The sequence below is a fragment of the Bos grunniens genome, chromosome 3 (assembly GCF_055505025.1).
Source record: "Bos grunniens cultivar Pamir isolate PY7600 chromosome 3, Bosgru_T2T1.0, whole genome shotgun sequence".
In the NCBI taxonomy this organism is placed as follows: Eukaryota; Metazoa; Chordata; class Mammalia; order Artiodactyla; family Bovidae; genus Bos; species Bos grunniens.
Genome location: NC_141167.1, coordinates 8,011,590 through 8,036,315, shown reverse-complemented (window position 1 = coordinate 8,036,315; position 24,726 = coordinate 8,011,590). Strand labels below are relative to the sequence as shown.

Here is a 24,726-nt window from a genome sequence, read left to right as displayed (position 1 = left end):
TGCTGCTGCTGCCGCTAAGTCACTTCAGTCATGTCCGACTCTGTGCGACCCCAGTACGGCAGCCCACCAGGCTCCCCTGTCCCTGGGATTCTCCAGGCAAGAACACTGGAGTGGGTTGCCATTTCCTTCTCCAGTGCATGAAAGTGAAAAGTGAAAGCGAAGTCGCTCAGTCGTGTCTGACTCTTAGCGACCCCATGGACTGCAGCCCACTAGGCTCCTCCATCCATGGGACTTTCCAAGCAAGAGTACTGGAGTGGGGTGCCATTGCCTTCTCCGAGTGTGCAGTTTAGTAGTGTTAATTACAGTCATATTGTTGTGCAACCAATTTCCATAACTCTTCGTCTTGAAAAACTGAAACTCTCTACCCCTTAAACTACATCTCTCCATTTCTCCCTGGAAACCTCACAGGAGAGAGGAAACCTCCCTCTCTCCTCACAGTCCCTGGAAACCACCATTTTACTTTCTGTGTCTATGAATTTGAGCGCTCTAGATACCTAATATAAGTGGAATTGTACAATATTTTTCTTTTTGCTACTGGCCTTTTCACTTGGCATCATGTTCTCTGGATTCATTCATGTTGTCATATATATTCTTAGAATTTCTTTCCTTTTTAAGGCTGAAATATATTTCATTGTATAAATGAGGCACAGTTTGCTTATCTGTTTATCTGCCAATGAACATGGTTGGCTTTCACCTTTAGGCTATTGGGGATAATGCTGCTGAACATGGATGTACAAATCCCTCTTTAAGACTCTGTTTTCGATGCTTTTGTGCATGTACTAAGAAGTGGAATGGCTGGATCATCTGGTATTTAAGTTTTTGAGGAGCTGCCATTCTGTTTTGACAGTGGCTACAGCAATTTACTTTCCCATCAACAGTACACGAGGGTTCCAATTTTTCCACATTTTTTTCCTTGTTTTCTGTTTTGTTTGTTTTATGATTGCCATCATAATGGTGTGAGGAGACATCTCATTGTAGCTTTGATCTGCATTTCCCTAATGATTATGTTAAGCGTCTTTTCAATGCTTATTGGTTATTTGCACATATTCTTTTGAGAAATGTCTAAGTTGTTTGTTTATTTTGAATCAGGTCTTTTTGCCCATGTTGAGTTCCATGAGTTCTCCATATATTCTGGATGTTAATCCTGTATCAAACATATTTGTAAATGTTTTCTTTCACTCTATGGTGTGCCTTTTTGGTTTTGGCTTCTCTGGTGGCTCAGATAGTAAAGAATCTGCCTGCAATGCGGGACACTGGGATTCAATCCCTGGGTTGGAAAGATCCCCTGGGGAAGGGAATGGCAACCCACTCCAGTATTCTTGCCTGGAGAATCCCCTGGACAGAGGAGCCTGGTGGGCTACCATCCATGGGGTCGCAAAGAGTCGGACATGACTGAGCGACTAACACAAGAAGTTCATACATAAATGCTTATATCTGTATCTTAAGTTTGAATGTATTCTAGCAACTCTGTGCTTTCACTCTGTTGTTAATATCATTTGATGCACACATTTAAAATTTTTTCATGAAGTCCAGTTTTTAATTTTTTATTAGCTATTCTTTGGTGTAATTTCAAGAAATCTTTGCCAAATGTTGTGTTGTTTTCTCATATGTCTAGTTTGAAGAGTTTTATAGCTTTGGTCTTACATTTAGGCCTTTGATTTTGAGTTGAACTTATATATGGCATTGGGCTTCCCTTGTGGCTCAGTGGTAAAGGATATGCCTGTCAATGCAGCAGACACAGGTTCAATCTCTGGGTCAGGAAGATCCCTGGAGAAGGAAATGGCAACCCACTCTAGTATTCTTCCCTAGGAAATTCCATGGACAGAAGAGCCTGGTGGGGTTTCAAGAGTCCGACACGAATTAGCAATTAAACAAATATAAAATAATATATGGCGTTAGTAAGAGTCCAATTTCATTGCTTACATTCAGACACCCAGTTTTCCCAGCACCATTTGTTGAAAAGATGGTCCCTACTGAATACTGGGGAGAAGGCAATGGCACCTCACTCCAGTACTCTTGCCTGGAAAATCCCATGGGCGGAGGAGCCTGGAGGGCTGCAGTCCATGGGGTCACTGAGGGTCAGACACGACTGAGCGACTTCACTTTCACTTTTCACCTTCATGCATTGGAGAAGGAAATGGCAACCCACTCCAGTGTTCTTGCCCAGAGAATCCCAGGCAGTGGTGCACTGCCGTCTATGGGGTTGCAGAGTTGGACACGACCAAAGTGACTTAGCAGCAGCAGCATTGAATATTGTGCAGCCTTGCCCAAAATAACTTGACCATATATGTGAAGTCTATCTGGATTTAAAAGTTGTTTGAGAGCATTGATCTGATAGGAGTCACTCCTATTAGAAAACAGAAATGCTTCTAGGTGAATTTTTTGGGTCATGTTACAAATTTCAGTGAGATTTGACTTGGTCTATCGTTTTTATCTATACCTTAATTTGGTGCAAAATCAAGAGTTAGAGTGTTCATTCTTCCCAGGAATGATGTTGTATGCCTCTTCATTTATTTTATTCTAGTATAGATTTAAAGCTCTAACTGGACCAGAGAAAATACCATCAGTTTCCAATCCCCCAAGTGCACTGTGCCTTAGTTGGCTTAGTATATGTGTTACTTTGAATGGCAAGGATGGGACAGCCGATCACATTTTTGCTGGTCTAGGGCTGGGCAGCCAAAGAAGCCCTCCCACATCGTCCCCAGGGCAGACGGGACACGGAGATGCTGTATCCTGCTGAGCACACGTGAGCATCAGTCTCTGTAGCAGGGCCGCCTCGTGGGCCCGCGATGCAAGCAGTTGCACAGGCCCCGCCTCAGAAGGGTCCCACAAATTCAGGAGCCCCTCTGTTTTGGAGGAATCTATCCTTATCAGGACTCAACACTGTAACTGACCTTGGAGAAAAATGTGAACATAAACAATAAGATATAATAAAAGCCCAGATTAAGGTACACCCCAGTCCCTAAACAGAGTAGCAGAAGACTGATGCCTTCAGCATCAGAAGAGGATTCAGAGAGACAGGTTGGGGGCAAGGGACAGCTCCCTGATGTCCAGGGTGTGCAGATCTTCAGGACTTGTGCTTTCTGACCCCACTGTGTCATTGCTAAGTGTTGCCTTGCCCATCGATGCTTAACAGCAACTCTTATTCCAGGAAGTTAATACAGATGTTTCAAACATCACTTCTGTTGTCTTCATCAGGAATGTCATCAGATATTTCCATATACGACAGCTCCTCCAACAGACTCTCCCCCTAAACAGTGGAAGAGGTGTCTCAGTGTGGAAGAGGAACAAAAAGACAACCAGGTTCCCTCCTGCTGAGAGAAAGCTGTCTCAGCGATGTTGTACGTTTCCCTGGAAGTGAACAATGAAGGGCTCCTTGTTCGCCCATCAATCAGGGGAAAGAGTTTAAAGAGTTCTCAGATAAGGTCACATGCACCAGAGGTTTTGGGTGGGGACTGGGACAGAGGTGACTTCTGAGAGTTCAGTCCAGCCCTGTAGAGTGTGCTTAGCAGAGAGGCAGAAGGTGATCAAAGGGAATGTGCCCACGCAGCCTTGCTTTGGAGATTGGATGACAAACATTTCAGTGACCTAGAATGCTCCCTACCGGGAGCAGCAGAGTCAGAGGAGATTTTCCAAGAGAAGGGAGGAAGGGACTTTCCTAGGGTGAAATCAGAGGTGATGAAACCCAGGCATGGACTTATCCTGTAATGATTAATGTATGGATGGCAAACTGCCCTCCAATGCCATGCCATTTTGCTTAAGTGACCTGATGATAAGATAAAGGGAACAAATATAGGTGGCATAGCTCAACCGGAGATTCAGTAGCTTTTGGTTTGTGTGGAGATGGCCCTGGGACTGCAGCTTCCGTGGCAGGTGCTGGCTGGACTCCTGCTCTGTCTGTGCATCAAGCGATAACCAAGTCTCAGAATATGCTGGTGGTCCCCATGGAGGGCAGCCACTCGCTTAAGCATGCAGGGAGGCCATTAATGAGCTCCAGGCCCAAGGCCACCGAGCAGTGGTTGTTCCTCTGCAGGTGAATATACACACCCAGGCGGAGCGCTTTTTCACCACGAAAATCTATGCGATTCCTGACACACAGGAAGAATATGATTCTCTCATGAGGGGTCATGTTCATCTGCTTTTTGAAAGAGGATGTTTTTTAGCACTGTTTCTGGGGGCTACGGTGTCTGTAACGACTGTTTGCTCTCTGTAAGGTCTTTTAAGGTATTCCAAGGACCTGATCAGGCACTCGAATGCCAGTCCCTTTGATGCAGTTTTAAGGGACCCTATGTACTGCCGCGGGGCTGTCTTGCCGATCCAGTTCACAGCAAGAACTGTTCTGCTGTATCTCACTTGCGCAATGTTTGTTGAACCTGTGGTAGGCAAGGCGTGAGCTAAGAGGCTGGAATAAGACTCAAGAAGCCGTGGAAACTGCAGACACGTTTCTTCTCTCCTGGCTGGCACAGCAGCCGTAGCAGCAGACACAGTATATTGTCTCCTCTCGTGGCTGACCCGACGGACACAGCCATGAGGCTTTAGGTGGAGCTCAGTCAGGTACACCGCACAAAGTAGCCCAGGACCAAGCAAGTACCTCCTGAGGCGCATGCTCAGTGCTAGACAACGCGCTTAGCTGTTCAGTTCAGTTCAGTTCTCTCGCTCAGTCATGTCCGATTCTTTGCGACCCCACGGACTGCAGCAGGCCAGGCCTCCCTGTCCATCACCAACTCCCGGAGCTTACTCAAACTCGTGTCCATCAGGTCGGTGATGCCAGCCAACCATCTCATCCTCTGTCTCCCCCTTCTCTTGCCCTCAATCTTTCCCAGCATCAGGGTCTTTTCCAGTGAGTCACCTCTTTGTACCAGGTGGCCAAAGTATTGGAGTTTCAGCTTCAGCAGCAGTCCTTCCTGAACGTGCCATCCTGGCTGATTAGCTGTTTTCCCCACAGGGGCTGGCTAAGTACCTGTTGATTTCTGCTGTATTTATTTATTCATTTATCGTGTTCCCTCTGTGTGACTTAGATGTTGAGGGCACAGCATGCCCAAACCCTTTCTCATGCATTCCTAGGTTGTTAACAATGAATTCAGACCGCATGACATTCTTCCAAAGGGTCAAGAGCATGCTCTACCCTCTGAGCCTGAAGTACATTTGCCAGGTTTCTGTCATTCCTTATGCACGTATGGCCTCTGAGCTTCTTCAGAGAGAGGTGTCACGGGGGGAGATTCTTGCCTCTGGATCCGTGTGGCTGTTCAGAGAAGACTTTGTGATGGACTATCCACGGCCCATCATGCCCAACATGGTGTTCACTGGGGGCATCAACTGTGCCAACAGGAAACCATTATCTCAGGTCTGTACTGCTGCTTTTATTCAATCAGTGTTCCAAGTGGAGCACATGTTTTTAAAATTAATTAATTAATTACTTTTTTTTTTTTTTTTTTTTTGCCATGTTGCAGTGCCTGTGGGATCCTAGTTCCTCAACCAGGATTTGAACCTGGGCCCTTGGCAACGATGGCTTGAGTCCTAACCACTGGCTTGCCTGGGAGTTCCCAAGTGAAACATACTTTTTATAAATATCTTACTTCCAGGTGCTTAATATATATTGATCTTTCTAAAAGTTCCTACCTCACATTCTCCTTCTAACAGTCTCTGTTGTGAATTGTTAAAGTGCCTGCAGTAGTGTGGTAAAGTTTGTGATGGTCTTTGAGAGGAGTGACAGTCAGGGATGAGGGTCTGCAATAGGACTGATAAGCGATGGTGTTTGTTATTCGCCTGTGATTGCCCTTTTTTGTAGGCACTGTTGTAGCCATTGTCCGATTTTCTCCAGCTGAGTAGGAAGGAGCACGTTTGTTGAGCTGAGAATCCATCCATCAGGAGTTTTTGCCTGAGAGTGTTCCATAGAAGGAGGAAAGAATAGCAGATGGCATTTGTTGAACTGATACTGGTTTTGTCTTGGAAAGGATTGTGGTTGCAGGAGACCTAAACACCAAAAAGAATCTGAAATTTCAGAGAGGTAGGGTAAGTGGAAGTGAGATAATACCGGAGAGAGAAGTCGAGGTCTCCGTGATCAGAGAAAGGAATAATTGAGCCCAACTTCTCAGAGATGGAGCTGTGCTGACCAGAAGTCTTCTGGCCAGGACTTGGTGTCTGGAGTAAAATGTGGTGATGTACGGGGCTGGATTGCGTGTCATATAGGTCTTCAAGGTGGGACACTGAGGTCATCAAAAAGTAGTGGTGGGGGCTGGAAGGAGGTAAACTGTGAATGCAGTGAAGGTGGGGGCAGTGATGCTGAGAACTGAGTCTCAAAGTGGAAAGATTTGACCTCACCTCCAAATCTGCCCTGGCCCTGACCACTCCACCCCAAGTTTCCATCATGGGAACTATGGCTTTCCTCACAGTTTCACAGTCTTCTCATGTTAACTCTGGATATTTGGGTTTAATTGAAATAGGACTCTTGGGGGCAGGATTTGTTTCTTAATCCACTGAGTTAGCCGTTTGTTTGTTTTTTTGCTGACCTTGTGTCTCATGTACTTAATTTATATTAACTTCCATGACTTTAGGTCTCTTATAGCTTTTGTATTCTTCAATTGTGGGAGATCTTTTTATTGCTGATTCAGTGTCATTACTGGTAATTGGTTTGTTAATATTTTCTATTTCTTCCTGGTTCAGTCTTGGGATGTAGTCCATTTCTAAGAATCTGTCCATGTCTTCTAATTGTTCATTTTATTGGCATATAACTGTTCACAGTAATCTCTTATGATCCTTTATATGTTTTGTGTGTTTCTTGGGACTTCGTCTTTCTCATTTTGGCTTTTATTTACCTGGACTTCCTTTCTTTTTGATGACTCTGACTGAAAGTTTATCAACTTTATTTTTTCAAAGAATCAGTTCTTTGTTTCATTGATCTTTTAAATTTCTGGCTTAAGCTTTATGATTTTTTTTTCTTTATATTCTTCTGGATTTTGGTTATTCTTTTTAGTTACTTTGGGTGTAAGTTTAGGTTATTTCAGATTTTTCTTATTTCATGATCTATGCTTGTATGGCTAAAAACGTTCCTTTTAGAACTACTTTTACTGTTTCCCATAGATTTTGGATTATCACGTTTTCATTTTTATTTGTCTTGAGGTATTTGTTTAATTTCTTCAATGACCCACTGACTGTGACACATTGTTTTGCCTCCATGTGTTTCTGCAGCTTTTTTTGTAGTTCAGTTTTAGTTTCATAACATCATGGTTGGAAAAGATGTTTGATGTGATTTCAGTATTCTTGAGTTTAGTGACACTTGATCTGTGTGATTTACCGAGACTGATATACCATATACACTTGAAAAGAATGTGTGTTTTGCTGCTTTTGATGGAATGTTTTGCATATATCTATTAAGCCTAACTGGTCTAATGTGTTGTTTAGGACCAGTGTTTCTGTATTGGTTTTCTGTCTGAATGCTGTGTCCATTGATGTATGTGGGATTTTAAATCACCCTAATATTGTTGTTTACTGTCACCTTGTCTTTTTATGTCTGTTAATACTTGCCATTTGTATTTAAGTGCTCCTATGTTGAGGCCACATATGTCTGCATATGTATCTAATGGTGGCCCACTGGTAGGTTAATCCGGATCCTGGAGTCCCTGTCTGTAGAGCCCAGGTTTCCTGGAGCTGGTGTCAGTCTGCTGGAGGGTGGGGTGAGGTCCAGGGGTGTCCTGAGCTCGTGCTGGTGCACTGGTAGGTAAGTCCAGGTCCTGGGCACTGTGGTGCACGGGGCCTGGTCCTGGGCCTTCTGGTGGATGGGGCCAGGTCCCAGGTGGCTTGTTCTCAGAGGGTTAATGCAGCTGCCTACTAATGGATGGCTCTGTGTCTCCACTTAACTAGCTACTTGGCCTGGAGTATCCTAGTACTAGTGCTGACTAACTGATGGGTGAGGCTGTGTCCCGATGTTAATAAGGTAGAGGATGATCCAAACGGCACTTGCTGGCACAGTGTCATCGTGACTGAAGCTCTCCAGAATTGCCCATTGGCTTTAGAGGAATCCATCCAGAACAGGACTTAGGTCTGTAACTGACCTTGGAGAAAAATCTGAACATAAACTCCAAGATGTAATAAAGGCCCAGATAAGTAAAGGCCCCAGTCCCTAAATAGAGTAGTGAAAGATTGGCACCTTTAGCAGCATAAAAGGAATTCAGAGACCCTCCTCTGAGGCCAGGGGATGGCTCCCTCCTGTCCTATGGTGTGTAGATCGTGAGGGCTGGCCCTAACTGACGCCACTGTGTCATCGCTAAGAGTTCTCTTGCCCACTGGACCTTTCAGTTCAGTTCAGTTCAGTTGCTCAGTCGTGTCAGAATCTTCATGAGCCCATGGGCCACAGCACTCTAGGCCTCCCTGTCTATTACCAACTCCCAGAGTTTACTCAAACTCATCTCCATTGAGTGGGTGATGCCGTCCAACCATCTCATCCTCTGTTGTCCCCTTCTCCTCCTGCCTTCAATCTTCCCAGCAATTATTTTATTCTAGTCTAGATGTGTATTTCTGACTGTAGCAGAGAAAACACCACACTCCTTGCCAATCCCGTAAGTGCACTGTGTACCCTCACTTGGTTCATAGTATCCATGTAGGTTGAGTGCCAAACACAGGGCAGCTTATCACAGTGAGGGAAGCCAGAAAGTTGTCCTGTAATCTGTACGACATGCAGTTAAGAGCCAGACAATTAACAGGGGTCACTGAGTTCTTAGTGAGTCAGTTCTTATCAGGTGGCCAAAGTATTGGAGTTTCAGCTTCAACATCAGTCCTTCCAATGAACACTCAGGACTGATCTCCTTTAGGCTGGACTGGTTGGATGTCCTTGCAGACTCTCAAGAGTCTTCTCCAACACCACAGTTCAAAAGCATCAATTCTTCTGCTCTCAGCTTTCTTTATAGTCCAACTCTCACATCCATTCATGACCACTGGAAAAACCATAGCCTTGACTAGACAGACCTTGGTTGACAAAATAATGTGTCTGTTTTTTAATATGCTGTCTAGGTTGGTCATAACTTTCCTTCCTAGGAGTAAGCGTCTTTTAATTTCACGGCTGCAGTCACCATCTGCAGTGATTTTGGAGCCCAGAAAAATAAAGTCAGCCACTGTTTTCACTGTTTCCCCATCTATTTGCCATGAAGTGATGGGACCGGATGCCATGATCTTAGTTTTCTGAATGTTGAGCTTTAAAGCCAACTTTTTCACTCTCCTCTTTCACTTTCATCAAGAGGCTTTTTAGTTCTTCACTTTCTGCCATAAGGGTGGTGTCATCTGCATATCTGAGGTTATTGATATTTCTCCCAGCAACCTAGATTCCAGCTTGTGCTTCCTCCAGCCCAGTGTTTCTCATGATATACTCTGCATATAAGTTGAATAAGCAGGATGACAACATACAGCCTTGATGTACTCCTTTTCCTATTTGGAACCAGTCTGTTGTTCCATGTCCAGTTCTAACAGTTGCTTCCTGACCTGCATATAGGTTTCTCAAGAGGCAGGTCAGGTGGTCTGGGATTACCATCTCTTTCAGAATTTTCCAAAGTTTTTTGTGATCCACACAGTCAAAGGCTTTGGCATAGTCAATAAAGCAGAAATAGATGTTTTTCTGGAACTTTTTTGCTTTTTTGATGATGCAGCAGATGTTGACAATTTGATCTCTGGTTCCTCTGCCTTTTCTAAATCCAGCGTGAGCATCTGGAAGTTCATGGTTCACGTATTGCTGAAGCTTGGCTTGGAGAATTTTGAGTATTACTTTGCTAGGATGTGAGATGAGTGCAACTGTGTGGTAGTTTGAGCATTCTTTGGCTTTGCCTTTCTTTGGGATTGGAATGAAAACTGACCGTTTGAGCATTCTTTGGCTTTGCCTTTCTTTGGGATTGGAATGAAAACTGACCTTTTCCAGTCCTGTGGCCACTGCTGAGTTTTCCAAATTTGCTGGCATATTGAGAGCAACACTTTCACAGCATCATCTTTCAGGATTTGAAATAGCTCAACTGGAATTCCATCACCTCCACTAGCTTTGTTTGTAGAGATGCTTTCTAAGGCCCACTTGACTTCACATTCCAGGATGTCTGGCTCGAGGTCAGTGATCACACCATCGTGATTATCTGGGTCGTGAAGATCTTTTTTGTATAGTTCTTCTGTGTATTCTTGCCACCTCTTCTTAATATCTTCTGCTTCTGTTAGGTCCATACCATTTCTGTCCTTTATCGAGCCCATCTTTGCATGAAATGTTCCCTTTGTATCTCTAATTTTCTTGAAGAGATCTCTAGTCTTTCCCATTCTATTGTTTTCCTCTATTTCTTTGCACTGATCGCTGAGGAAGGCTTTCTTATCTCTCCTTGCTATTCTTTGGAACTCTGCATTCAGATGCTTATATCTTTCCTTTTCTCCTTTGCTTTTCACTTCTCTTCTTTTCACAGCTATTTGTAAGGCCTCCCCAGACAGCCATTTTGCTTTTTTGCATTTCTTTTTCTTGGGGATGGTCTTGCTCCCTATCTCCTGTACAATGTCACGAACTTCCATCCATAGTTCATCAGGCACTCTATCTATCAGATCTAATCCCTTAAATCTATTTCTCACTTCCACTGTATAATCATAAGGGATTTGATTTAGGTCATACCTGAATGGTTTAGTGGTTTCCCCGACTTTCTTAAATTTCAGTCTGAATTTGGCAATAAGGAGTTCATGATCTGAGCCACAGTCAGTTCCCAGTCTTGTTTTTTCTGACTATATAGAGCTTCTCCATCTTTGGCTGCAAAGAATATAATCAATCTGATTTTAGTGTTGGCCATCTGGTGATGTCCATGTGTTGAGTCTTCTCTTGTGTTGTTGGAAGAGGGTGTTTGCTATAACCAGTGTGTTCTCTTGGCAGAGCTCTATTAGCCTTTGCCCTGCTTCATTCTGTACTCCAAGGCCAAATTTACCTGTTACTCCAGGTATTTCTTGACTTCCTACTTTTGCATTCCAGTCCCCTATAATGAAAAGGACATCTTTTTTGGGTGTTAGTCCTAGAAGGTCTTGTAGGTCTTCATAGAACCATTCAACTTCAGCTTCTTCAGCGTTACTGGTTGGAACATAGGCTTGGATTACTGTGATATTGCATGGTTTGCCTTGGAAATGAACAGAGATCATTCTGTCGTTTTTGAGATTGCATCCAAGTACTGCATTTCAGACTCTTTTGTTGACTGTGATGGATACTCCATCTCTTCTAAGGGATTCCTGCCCATAGTAGTAGACATAATGGTCATCTGAGTTAAATTCACCCATTCCAGTCCATTTTAGTTCGCTGATTCCAAAAAATGTTGACATTCACTCTTGCCATCTCCTGTTTGACCACTTTCAATTTGCCTTGATTCATGGACATGAACTTCCAGATGTTCAAGCTGGTTTTAGAAAAGGCAGAGGAACCAGAGATCAAATTGCCAACATCTGCTGGATCATAGGAAAAGCAAGAGAGTTCCAGAAAAACATCTATTTCTGCTTTATGACTATGGCAAAGCCTTTGACTATGTGGATCACAATAAACTTTGGAAAATTCTGAAAGAGATGGGATCCCAGACCACCTGACCTGCCTCTTGAGAAACCTATATGCAGGTCAGGAAGCAACAGTTAGAAGTGGACATGGAACAACAGACTGGTTACAAATAGTGAAAGGAGTATGTCAAGGCTGTATATATTGTCACCCTGCTTATTTACCTTATATGCAGAGTACATCATGAGAAACGCTGGGCTGGAGGAAGCACAAGCTGGAATCTAGGTTGCTGGGAGAAATATCAATAACCTCAGACATGCAGATGACACCACCCTTACGGCAGAAAGTGAAGAACTAAAGAGCTTCTTGATGAAAGCGAAAGAAGAGAGTGAAAAAGTTGGCTTTAAAGCTCAACATTCAGAAAACTAAGATCATGGCATCTGGTCCAATCACTTCATGGCAAATAGATGGGGAAACAGTGGCTATTTTTCTGGGCTCCAAAATCACTGTAGATGGTGACTGCAGCCATGAAATTAAAAGACGCTTACTCCTAGGAAGGAAAGTTATGACCAACCTAGACAGCATATTAAAAAGCAGAGACATTACTTTGTCAACCAAGGTCCATCTAGTCAATGCTATGGTTTTTCCAGTGGTCATGTATGGATGTGAGAGTTGGACTACAAAGAAAACTGAGAGCAGAAGAATTGATGCTTTTGAACTGTGGTGTTGGAGAAGACTCTTGAGAGTCCCTTGGACTGCAAGGAGATCTAACCAGTCCATCCTAAAGGAGATCAGTCCTGGGTGTTCTTTGGTAGGACTGATGTTGAAGCTGAAACTCCAATATTTTGGCCACCTGATGCACAGAGCTGACTCATTGGAAAACACCCTGATGCTGGGAAAGTTTGAAGGCGGGAGGAGAAGGGGACAACAGAGGATGAGATGGTTGGATGGCATCACTGACTCTATGGACATGGCTTTGGGTGGACTCCGGGAGTTGGTGATGGTCAGGGAGGCCTGGCTCGCTGCGGTTCATGGGGTTGCAAAGATTTGGACACGACTGAGTGACTGAACTGAACTTAACTGAACGTTCCAGGTTCCCATGCAATATTGCTCTTTACAGCATCGGACCTTGCTTCTATCTCCAGTCCCATCCACAACTGGGTGTTGTTTTTGCTTTGGCTCCATCTCTTCATTCTTTCTGGAGTTATTTCTCCACTGATCTCCAGTAGCATATTGGGTGCCTACTGACCTGGGGAGTTCCTCTTTCAGTGTCCTATCATTTTGCCTTTTCATACTGTTTATGGGGTTCTCAAGGCAAGAATACTGAAGTGGTTTGCCATTCCCTTCTCCAGTGGACCATATTTTGTCACAACTCTCCACCAAGACCCATCCATCTTGGGTGGCCCTACAAGGCATGGCTTAGTTTTCATTGAGTTAGACAAGGCTGTGGTCCATGTGATTAGATTGGAGATAATTTTGAGAAGAGATTCTCCACGTCCCCCACCTCCAAGGTAAGGAGCAGTGGCTGCACTTTGCTGGAGCAGCCATGAAGAGACACCCCACATCCAAGTTAAGAGATACCCCAGTAAGATGGTAGGCACTGAGAGAGGGCATCAGCGGGCAGACAGACTGAAACCATAATCACAGAAACTAAGCAATCTAATCACTGACACTTTAGATAACAGCAATTCTAATTCCATGAAGTGGAAACAGAATTAACCAACTCTTCAGCTCTCTTTCTTAAGGATCTCTCCAGATATTTGGATGTTTGACAGCTGTCCCAATAGACTCTTCCCTGAACATTGCAAGAGGTGTCTCAGTGTTGAACAGGAAAAAATGGACAATGAGCATCCCCTATCTGCTAAGAGAAAGCTATCATAGCAATGTCATGTATTAATATCTCCCTGGAGGTGCTCTGAGTTCACTCATGAATGGGGAGAAAGAGTTTAAAGAGTTCCCAGATAAGGTCACATTCAGCAGAGGTTCTGGGTGGGGACTGGGGCAGAGGTGACTCCTCAGTGTTCAGTCCAGCCCCAGAGAAATGGTTAGCAGAGAGGTAGGAGGTGATCAAGGGAATGGGCAGGCACAGCCTTACTTTGGGTCTTGGATGAAGAACAAGAGAGTGAACTAGAATGTTCCCCAGAGGAAGCAGTAGGTCAGAGGAGTTTTTCCAAGATAAGGGGGAGTGATCTTTTTTTGGGTGAAACCAGAGGTGATGAAACATGGGCATAGATTTATCTTGTAATGATTAATGTTCAGAGGGCTCAGCGCCTTCCAATGACATGCCATTTTGCTTAAGTGACTTGATGATAAGATAAATATATGGGAATAAATATAGGTGGCACAGCCCCACCAGCGACGGAGCATCTTCTGGTTTGTGTGGAGATGGCCCTGGGACTGCAGCTTCGGTGGCAGGTGCTGGCTGGACTCCTGCTCTGTCTGTGTGTCGGGCAATGGGCCGAGGCTGGGAAGGTGCTGGTGGCCCCCACGGAGGGCAGCCACTGGCTCAGCATGCAGGAGGCCGTGCAGGAGCTCCACGCCAGAGGTCACCAGGCAGTGGTCCTATCTCCGGAGGTCAACGTTCACATCAAGGCAGAGGACTTTTTCACCATGAAAACCTATGCCATTCCATACACCCAGATGATTTTGATTACTTCCTGATGGGCAGTTTTAATATGTTTTTTGAGAGAGTGCATTTTTTAACACTGTTTTGGAAAACTATGACAGCTACGAAAAATCTGTCTTTGGCCTTTGAAAGGTCTTGTGAGGCACTGTTTTATAACAAGGACCTGATCAGAGACCTGAATGCCAGTTCCTTCGATGAGGTTTTAACGGACCCTATTTACCCCTGCGGGGCAGTGCTGGCTAAGTATCTGTCCATTCCCACTGTGTCTTTCCTGCGTTTCCTTCCCTGTGACTTAGATGTTGAGGGCGCAGCATGCCCAAACCCTTTCTCTTATGTTCCTAAGTTGTTAACAAGGAATTCAGACCACTTGACGTTCTTCCAAAGGGTCAAGAACTTGCTCTACCCTCTGACCCTGAAGTACCTTTGCCATTTTTCTTTCACTCCTTATGCACATATGGCCTCTGAGCTTCTTCAGAGAGAGGTGTTGTTGGGGGAGATTTTTGGCTCTGCATCTGCGTGGCTGTACAGAGGAGACTTTGTGATGGACAACCCATGGCAGATCATGCCCAATATGGTGTTCATTGGGGGTTTCAACTGTGGCAACAGGAAACCATTATCTCAGGTCTGTACTGCTGCTTTTGTTCAATCAGTGTTCCAAGTGGAACACATTATTTTCAATGAAAAAATTTTAAAAAAATTTATGCCATGCTTCACATCTTATGGGATCCTAGTTCACCCACCAGAGATTTAACCCAAGCCCTTGGCAGTAAACACTTGGAGTCCTAACCACTTGTCAACCAGGGAATTCCCAAGTGAAATGTATTTTTAGGAAACAACTTATTTCCAGCTTCTTTCTTATCTACTGTTCTTTCTAAAGAGTCTAACCTTCAAATTCCTTCTGGTAGTCTTTGGTGACATAAGTTGTTAAAATGCCTCAAGTAGTGTAGTAAAAGTTTGTGATGGTCTTTGAGGGGGCTTCCCTGTTAGTTCAGCTGGTAAAGAATCCACCTGCAATGCAGGAGACTCCAGTTTGATTCCTGGGTCAGGAAGATCTGATGGAGAAGGGATAGGCTACCCACTCTAGTATTCTGGGGCTTCCCTGGTGGATCAGATGGTAAAGAATCTGCCTGCAATGTGGGAGACCTGGGTTTGATCCCTGGGTTGGGAATACCGTCTGGAGAAGGGAACGGCCACCCACTTCAGTATTCTGGCCTGGAGATGTCCATGGACAGGCTACAGGCTACAGTCCTGACAATCCATGGGGTGCAAAGAGTTGGACACGACTGAGCTAATTTCACTTTCCTTTCACTTTGAGAGGAAGGAGAGGCAGAGATTATGTTCAGTAACAGGTTGACAAGAAATGGTGTGATTCCACCATGATTGTCCCTTGTAAAGGTACTGTTGTAACTGTTGTGCAACTTTCTTCAGCTTAGTAGGAGCAGAGAACTTGAGCTATGAATCCATCCATAAGGGATTTTACATTGAGGTCTTCAAATGAAGGATGAGAGAACTGGCAAAATATATTTATTGACCTGATAATTCTTAGTGGTTTTGTCTTGGAAGGGATTGAGGTGTGATCACAGGAAACCTAACACCCAGAGGAAACAAGTTTCAGAGAGGTCAAATAAATTAAGTGGAAATGAAATAATGCTGGACAGAGAAGTTGGGCTCTCTATGATCAGAGAAAGGAATAACAGATCCAGCTTTTCTGAGATGGAGCTGTGCTGACCAGAAGTCTTCTGACCAGGAGTTGGTGTCTGGAGAAAAATGTGGGGGTGTACAGAGCTAGATTGGGCTTTTCTAGTGGCTCAGCTGGTAAAGAATCCACCTGCAATATGGGAGACCTCGGTTTGATCCCAAGATTGGGAAGATCCCTGGGAGAAGGGAAAGGCTACCCACTCCAGTTTTCTGGCCTGGGGAATTCCATGGACTGAGAAAAGAAGAGAAGCTAAAGGAAAAGGAGAAAAGGAAAGATATATCCATCTGAATGCTGAGTTTCAAAGAATAGCAAGCCTTCTGCAGCAATCAATGCAAAGAAATAGAGGGAAAGAATAGAATGGGAAAGACTAAAGATATCTTCAAGAAAATTAGAGATATCAAGAGAACATTTCATGCAAAGATGGGCTCAATAAAGGGCAGAAATGGTATGGACCTAACAGAAGCAGAAGATATTAAGAAAAGGTGGCAAGAATACACAGAAGAACTACACAAAAAAGATCTTAATCACCCAGATAACCATGATGGTGTGATCACTCACCTAGAGCCAGAGATCCTGGATGTGAAGTCAAATGAGCCTTAGGAAGCATCACTACGAACAAAGCTACAGGAGGTGATGGATTTCCAGTTGAGCTATTTCAAATCCTAAAAGATGATGCTATGAAAGTGTTGCTCTCCATATGCCAGCAAATTTGGAAAACTCAGTAGTGGGCGTAACAGGAAAAAATCAGTTTTCATTCCAGTCCCAAAGAAAGGCAATACCAAAGAATGTTCACACTACCGCACAATTGCACTCATCTCACATCCTAGCAAAGTAATGCTCAAAATTCTGCAAGCAAGGCTTCAGTAGTACATGAACCATAAACTTCTAGATGTTCAAGCTAGATTTAGAAAAAGCAGAGGAACCAGAGATCAAATTGCCAACATCTGTTGGATCATTGAAAAAGCAAGAAAGTTCCAGAAAAACATCTACTTCTGCTTTATTGACTATGCCAAAGACTTTGTGTGAATCACAATAAACTGTGGAAAACTCTTCAAGAGATGGGAATACCAGACCACCTGACCTGCCTCTTGAGAAATCTGTATGCGGGTCAAGAAGCAACAGTTAGGACTGGACATGGAACAGCTGATTTGTTCCAAATAGGGAAAAGAGTATGTCAAGGCTGTATATTGTCACCCTGCTCATTTAACTTAGGTGCAGAGTACATCATGAGAAACGCTGGGCTGGATGAAGCACAAGCTAGAATCAAGATTGCCAGGAGAAATATCAATTACCTCAGATATGCAGATGACACCACCCTTATGACAGAAAACAAAGAGGAACTGAAAAGTCTCATGATGAAAGTGAAAGAAAAGAGTGAAAGAGTTGGCTTAAAGCTCAACATTCAGAAAACTAAGGTCATGGCATCTAGCCCCATCACTTCATGGCAAATGGATGGGGAAACAATGGAAACAGTGGCTGACTTTATTTTTCTGGGCTCCAAAATCACTGCAGATGTTGACTACAGCCATGAAATTAAAAGGCGCTCGCTTCTTGGAAGAAAAGCTATGATCAACCTAGACAGCATATTAAAAAGCAGAGACATAACTTTGTCAACAAAGGTCCGTCTAGTCAAAGCTATGGTATTTGAAATAGTCATGTATGGATGGGAGAGTTGTACCATAAAGAAAGCTGAGCACTGAAGAATTGATGCTTCTCAACTGTGGTGTTGGAGAAGACTCTTGAGAGTCCCTTGGAATGCAAGGAGATCCAACCAGTCAATCCTAAAGAAAATCAGTCCTGAATATTCATTGGAAGGACTGATGTTGAAGCTGAAACTTCAGTACTTTGGCCACCTAATGCAAAGTGCTGACTCATTTGAAAAGACCCTGATGCTGGGAAAGATTGAGGGCAGGAGGAGAAGGTGATGACAGAGAATGAGATGATTGGATGGCATCACCAACTCAATGGACATGGGTTTGGGTGGACTCTGAGAGTTGGTGATGGACAGGGAGGCCTGGCGTGCTGTGGTTCATGGGGTCGCAAAGAGTTGGACACGACTGAGCGACTGAACTGATCTGAACTGATGTATGCATAAAGGGTGCTCAGTGAGAGAGATCACTGGGCAGCACAGGGAGCCTGCCCCTATCACCCCCAGGGTGGACAGGACACGGAGATGTCGTGTCCTGCTGAGCACATGTGGGCATCAGTCTCTGTAGCAGGGCTACATCATGGGCCTGAGACACAATCTGTTGCACAGGCCCCACCTGAGAAGGCTCCCACAAATTCAGGAGCCCCTCAGTTCTGAAGAATCTATCCTTATCAGGACTTAGGTCTGTAAATGACCTTGGAGAAAAATCTGAACACAGAGTATATGGTGTACTGGGGTCCAGATTCATGTACACCCCAGTTCCTAAATAGAGTGTTGGAAGATTAACATCAGCAGCATCATAAGAGAAACTCAGAGAGCCTTCTCTGAGGCCGGGAGAGTGCTCGCTCCTGTCCTAGGGTGAGCTGACACTGGGGGCTGGCCCTCTCTGACCCCCGTGTGTCATTGCTAAGGGTTATCTTGCCCACTGATACTTTTAGATTACAGTAGCTCTTATTCCATGAAGTAGCTACAAAATTGTCCAACAGCCATTATACTGCAGGTGTTTCTATATTTGACATCTGCTCCAATCAAAAGACTCTCCCCTGAACATTGCAGTAGGTGTCCCAGGGTGGACCAGGAGAAAAATTGACAGCCAGTGTCCCCTCCCTACTGAGAGAAAGCTGTCTTAGGAATATCATGTATTTCCCTGGATGTGCTCCAAATTCACCAATGAATTGGGGTAAAAGAGTTTAAAGAATTCTCAGATAAGGTCAAAATCAGCAGAAGATCTGGGTGGGGGCTGGGGCGCAGGTAACCGCTTAGAGTTCAGTCCAGCCCAACAGAAGTTGATTAGAAGAAAGGTTGGAGGTGACCAAGGGATTCTGCCGACACAGCCTTGCTCTGGGTCTTGGATGAAGAGCGAGCGAGTGAACTAGAATGCTCCCCAGAGCAAGTAGCAGAGTCATAGGAGTTTTTCCAAGATAAGGGGAAGGGATCTTTCCCACAAGGTGTAACCAGAGGTGATGAAAAAAAGGCATAGACTTACCTTATAATGATTAATGTATAGAGGGCACACCACCTTCCAATGACATGCAATTTGCTTAAGTGACTTGATGATAAAATAAAGATAAGGGAACAAATATAGGCAGCACAGCCCCACCAGAGAATCAGTAACTTCTGGTTTGTGTGGAGATGGCCCTGGGACTGCAGCTTCGGCGGCAGGTGCTGGCTGGACTCCTGCTCTGTCTGTGCGTCAGACGATGGGCCGAGGCTGGGAAGGTGCTGGTGGCCCCCATGGAGGGCAGCCACTGGCTCAGCATGCGGGAGGCCGTGCGGGAGCTCCATGCCAGAGGTCACCAAGCAGTGGTCGTTGCTCCAGAGGTCAATGTGCGCGTCAAGGCAGAGGACTTTTTCATCAAGAAAACCTATGCCATTCCGTACACCCAGGACGATTTTAATTACTTCCTGATGGGCAGTTTTAATATGTTTTTTGAAAGAGTGAATTTTCTAACCATGTTTTGGAAAACTATTGAAGCTACCAAAAATGCATCTGTGGTCTTTGCAAGGTCTTGTGAGGCACTGCTGTATAACAAGGACCTGATCAGAGACCTGAATGCCAGTTCCTTCGATGTGGTTTTAACGGACCCTGTTTACCCCTGCGGGGCAGTGCTGGCTAAGTACCTGTCCATTCCTGCTGTGTTTTTCTTGCGTTTCCTTCCCTGTGACTTAGATGTTGAGGGCGCAGCATGCCCAAACCCTTTCTCTTATGTTCCTAAGTTTTTAACAAGGAATTCAGACCACATGACATTCTTCCAAAGGGTCAAGAACATGCTCTATCCTCTGACCCTGAAGTACCTTTGCCATTTTTCTTTCGCTCCTTATGCTCGTATGGCCTCTGAGCTTCTTCAGAGAGAGGTGTCGCTGGGGGAGATTTTTGGCTCTGCGTCTGTGTGGCTGTTCAGAGGAGACTTTGTGATGGACTACCCACGGCCGATCATGCCCAACATGGTGTTCATTGGGGGCATCAACTGTGGCAACAGGAAACAGTTATCTCAGGTCTGTACTGCTGCTTTTATTCAATCAATGTTTCAAGTGGAACACATTATTTTTAATGAAAAAAATTAAGAAAACTTTTTATGCCTTGCCACACGTCTTGTGGGATTCTAGTCCACCTGCCAGGGATTGAACTCAAGCCCTTGGCAGTGCGCGCTTGGAATGCAAACCTGGTCCAGCAGAGAATTCCCTAGTGAAATACATATATTTTTAAAAAAACTTACTTCCAGGTTCTTTCTTATCTACTGATCTTTCTAAAGATTTCTAACTTTCAATGTCCTTCTAGCAATTTTTGGTGAGATAAGTTGTTAAAGTATGTCCAGTAGTGTAGTAAAAGTTTGTAATAGTCTTTGAGAGGAATGAGAGGCAGAGGTAATGGCAATAATAGGTTGGTAAGAAATGGTGTGACTCAACCATGATTGTCCTTTGTAAAGGTACTGTTATAACTGTGTGAAATTTTATCCAGATGAGTAGAAGCAGAGAACTTGAGCTGTGAATCCATCCATCAGGGATTTTTCACTGAGGTATTCAACTGAAGGATGAGAGAACTGGCCACCTGCATTTACTGACCTGATAATCCTTAGTGGTTTTGTCTCGGAAGAGACAGGTGTGATCACAGGAGACCTGACACCCAAAGGAGACAGAAGTTTCAGAGAGGTCAGATAAATTAAGTGGAAGTGAGACAATGCTGGATAGAGAATTTGGGCTCTCTGTGATCACAGAAAGGAATAATAGACCCAGCTTTTCAGAGATGGAGCTGTGCTCACCAGAAGTCTTCTGACTAGGTATTGGTGTCTGGAGAAAACCGTGGTGTCATACAGCGTTGGACTGCATGTCATGTAGATCTTCACTTGGGACACTGGGGTCATCAAGGCTAGTGGTGGGGGCTGGAGAGGAGGTAAAGCTGAGCCTAAGAGCACAGTGGCGCTGGCGACAGTGATGCCGAGAACCGAGTCTCAAAGAGGAAGCATTCTGACCACATCACCAAACTTACCCCAGCTCAGTCCGCCCTACCCCAAGTTTCCATTATGGGAATTACTGCTTTCCCCATAGTTTCAGAGTCTTCTTATGTTAACCCTGAATATTTGGGTTTAATTGAAATAAGATTCTTGGGGGCAGTTGTTTCTTAACCCACCAAGTTAATCATGATTTTGCCCATCTATGTCACATGCAGTGAATTTATATTAACTTTCACGACTTTTGGTCTCTTAATGTTTTTGGTTTTTTTCATTTTTTGTTGAATCTTTTTATACTAATTGAACAATAATTAGACTGTTGCTATTTTCTGTTTCTTCCTGGTTCAGCTTTGGGAGATTGTGCATTTCTAGGAATCTGTCCATGTCTGCTACTTGTTCATTTTTTGGTTTGTTGTTGTTCACAAAAAGATCTTATGATCCTTTACATTTTTGTGGTGTTGGTTGTGCCTTCTCTGTTTCATTTCTGATTTGATTTACTTTGACCGTCTCTCTTTTTCTCCTGATATATCTGGATGAAGTTTCAGAAAATTGAGGTGTATCAATTTTATTTTTTCAAAGAAAGAGTTCTTCATTTCACTTAGCTTTTATATTTCAGCTCTTATTTGTATTTTTTTCTGTATACTGTCTTGGATTTCATATATTCTTTTATTTACTTTTGGTATAAGGTTAGGTTATGTATTTGAGATTTCTCTTATTTCTGGATGTACACTTGTATTGCTATAAACCTCCTTCTTAGAACTGCTTTTGTTGTTTCCCACAGATTTTGGACTATTGAGTTTTCAATTTCATTTGTTTCCAAGTATTTTTAATTTCCCTTGTTATTTCTTCAGTGACCCGTTGATTGGTTGTTGTACATGGGTTATTTTTAATTTCCTTTGTTATTTCTTCAGTGACCCATTGGTTGGTTGTTGTACATGGGTTATTTTTAATTTCCCTTGTTATTTCTTCAGTGACCCATTGATTGGTTGTTGTACATGGGTTATTTTTAATTTCCTTTGTTATTTCTTCAGTGACCCATTGATTGGTTGTTGTACATGGGTTACCCTCCATGTGTTTGTGTTTTTCCAGTTTTTTCTTTGTAGTTGAGTTTTGGTTTCATAACGTCATGATTGGAAAATGTGCTTGATGTGATCTCAGTCTTCTTAAATCTGCTGAGACTTGTTTTGTGGCCTTACATGTGATCTATCCCGGGGGACGTTCCATGTTCCCTTGAAAAGAATGTGTTTACTGCTGCTTTTGGATGGAATCGTCTATGTATGTTGATTAAATCTAAGTGATCTAATGTGTTGTTTAAGGCCAGTGTTCCCTTATTGATTTTCTATCTGAATGACGTGTCTATTAATGTATGTGGAATTTTAAAGTACACTAATATGGTTGTTTGCTGTCAACTTCTCTTTTTATGTCTGTTAATGCTTGCTTTTTGCATTCGGGTGCTCCTCTGTTGTGGCCGTATCTGTCTCTCCATATATATCTAATGGTGACACGCTGGTTACTGGGTCCCGGAGTGTCTTGCTGTAAGGCCTGGGGGATGGACCTGGTGTCAGCATGCTGGAGGGTGGACTGCGGCCCAGAGTTCCCTGGGCTGGAGCTAGTGCACTAGTAGGTGATTCCACACCCTGGGCCCCCTGGAGGACAGGGCCAGGTCCTGGGGCTTCTGGTGGATGAGTCCATGTCCCAGGTAGCTGGGATCTCAGCAAGTCTTAAGACAGTCGTCCTGTTAGTGAGCCAGTTTGTGTCTCCACTCAACTATCTCCTATACTTGAGGCAACACAGTACTGGTGTTGACAGGCTGATGGGTGGGGCTGGGTCCTAAGGCTAATATGGCATAAGTGAAGTCGCTCAGTCATATATGACTCTCCTGAAAGTAAAAGTAAGCCCCACTGGCCTTCCAAGCCCAGTATTCTGGGAGCTCTTCTTCCTGGTTCTGGACCCCAAGCTGGGAGGCTCAGTGTGGGTTCATAGGCTTTACTCCTTAGGGAAAGCCTCAGCAATTATAATTATCCTCTATATGTGGATCATCTGCCCAGGTGTATTGGTCTTGATTATACTGTGCCTCCTCCGCTTGGAGAGCCAAGGAACTATAGGATATAGAGACTCCACTTTCAAAGGGTGCACACAAAATCTCACACACTCTAAGACCCAGGGAATAAACAATATTCTGAAAGGAGCCTGGATCAGACCCACCTGATGATTTAGAAGAGCATCCCAGAGAGGCAGAAGGCAAATAGAGATCATCATGGTGATATAGATACTGACAGTAGCCTTTTTGGGGAGCTACATTTTACCCCAAAACACTGCACTGGAAAGTGCCACTTTTGAATCATATCTATGGCATATTAGGGCTTCCCTGGTGGCTCAGACGGTAAAGCGTCTGCCCACAATGCGGGAGACCCAGGTTCAATTCCTGGGTCGGGAAGATCCCCTGGAGAAGGAAATGGCAATCCACTCCAGCACTCTTGCCTGGAAAATCCCATAGATGGAGGAGCCTGGCAGGCTACAGTCCATGGGGTTGCAAAGAGTCAGACACAAGTGAGTGACTTAGCGTGTGCACACACACACACACACACATAATGTTTCATAGATAAGTCCAAAGATGTACATTTTCAATTTTTTTTATTAAAGAAAGCTCAATGTGCCCAATTCTGAAAATCATGTCTTAAAATATATCTTCATTTAACTGAATTTTGCTCAATTTGCTTTTGGAATTTTTAATAGTTTTTACTTTAACATATAGCTGCTGGGTTGTTGCACACAGGTTTATGCCTGCTGTGTTTCCTCATAAAATTCGCTTTTTAACAATGTTAAATTGTGATAAAATACCTCTAACATAAGATTTGCCCTGTTAACCATTTTCAAGTGTACAGTTTAGTAGTGTTAATTACAGTCATATTGTTGTACAACCATTTTCCAGAACTCTTCATCTTGAAAAGCTGGAACTGTATACCCCTTAAACAACATCTCTGCAGTTTCCCACACTCCATAGTCTGTAGTAACCACCATTTTACTTCCTGTCTCTATAAGTTTGACTTCTCTAGGTACCTCATATTAGTGGAGTCATACAATATTTTCATATTTGATACTGACATATTTCCGTTAGTATCTTGTCCTCTAGGTTCAATCATGTTGTCAGAATTTCTTTCCTTTTTAAGGCCAAATAATATTCCATTATATAGCTAGACCAAACTTGTTATCTGTTTATCTGCCAATGAAAGGGTTGCTTTCCCTTCTATAGTTGTGCATAATGCTGCTATGAATATGGATGTACAAATACCTTTTTGAGACTTTTTTCAATGTTTTTTTTCTGTGTATACCTAGAAGTGGAATGGATGGATCACCTGGTATTTCTGTTCTTAATTTTTTGAGGACCTTCCATACTATGTCCACAGTGGCTACACCCTTTACATTCCCATCATCATTACACAGATGGGATGTACATTACATTGTACATTACACATTGTACATTACACTTGTACATTACATTGAGGTACCAGTGCTACACCATTTACATTCCCATCACCATAACATTCCCAGTACATGAGGGTTCTAATTTTTCCACATTTTCTTCAAGACCTGTTTTCTGTTTTTTTTTTTTTAAATGATCAGTTTCCTAATGGTGTAAGGTGATCTGATTTCCCTAGTGATTAATGATATTGAGCATCTTTTTCATTGCTCATTAGTCATTTGCACATATTCTCTCAAGAAATGTCTAAGTCCTTTGTCCATTTTTGAATCAAATCTTTTTGTTGTTGTTGAGTTATAGGAGTTCTCTATATATTCTGGATATATTAATCCCTTATCAGATATATGATT

At 43.5% G+C, this 24,726-nt stretch overlaps 1 protein-coding gene and 3 pseudogenes across 4 annotated transcripts in view; all 4 read left to right on the top strand.

Moving 5' to 3' along the window:
• LOC147374915 (UDP-glucuronosyltransferase 1A9-like) overlaps nucleotides 1-24,726 on the top strand; it is a 128,125-nt gene that overhangs the window by 55,126 nt on the left and 48,273 nt on the right. The window lies entirely within an intron of this gene.
• Nucleotides 1,576-8,140, top strand: LOC147374923 (UDP-glucuronosyltransferase 1A3-like; annotated as a pseudogene). Its single transcript, XR_015155180.1, has 2 exons — nucleotides 1,576-4,306; nucleotides 4,946-8,140. The product of XR_015155180.1 is annotated as a UDP-glucuronosyltransferase 1A3-like (transcript).
• LOC147374922 (UDP-glucuronosyltransferase 1A3 pseudogene) lies at nucleotides 11,654-14,850 on the top strand (annotated as a pseudogene).
• LOC147374921 (UDP-glucuronosyltransferase 1A3 pseudogene) lies at nucleotides 19,079-20,070 on the top strand (annotated as a pseudogene). Its single transcript, XR_015155145.1, has one exon. The product of XR_015155145.1 is annotated as a UDP-glucuronosyltransferase 1A3 pseudogene (transcript).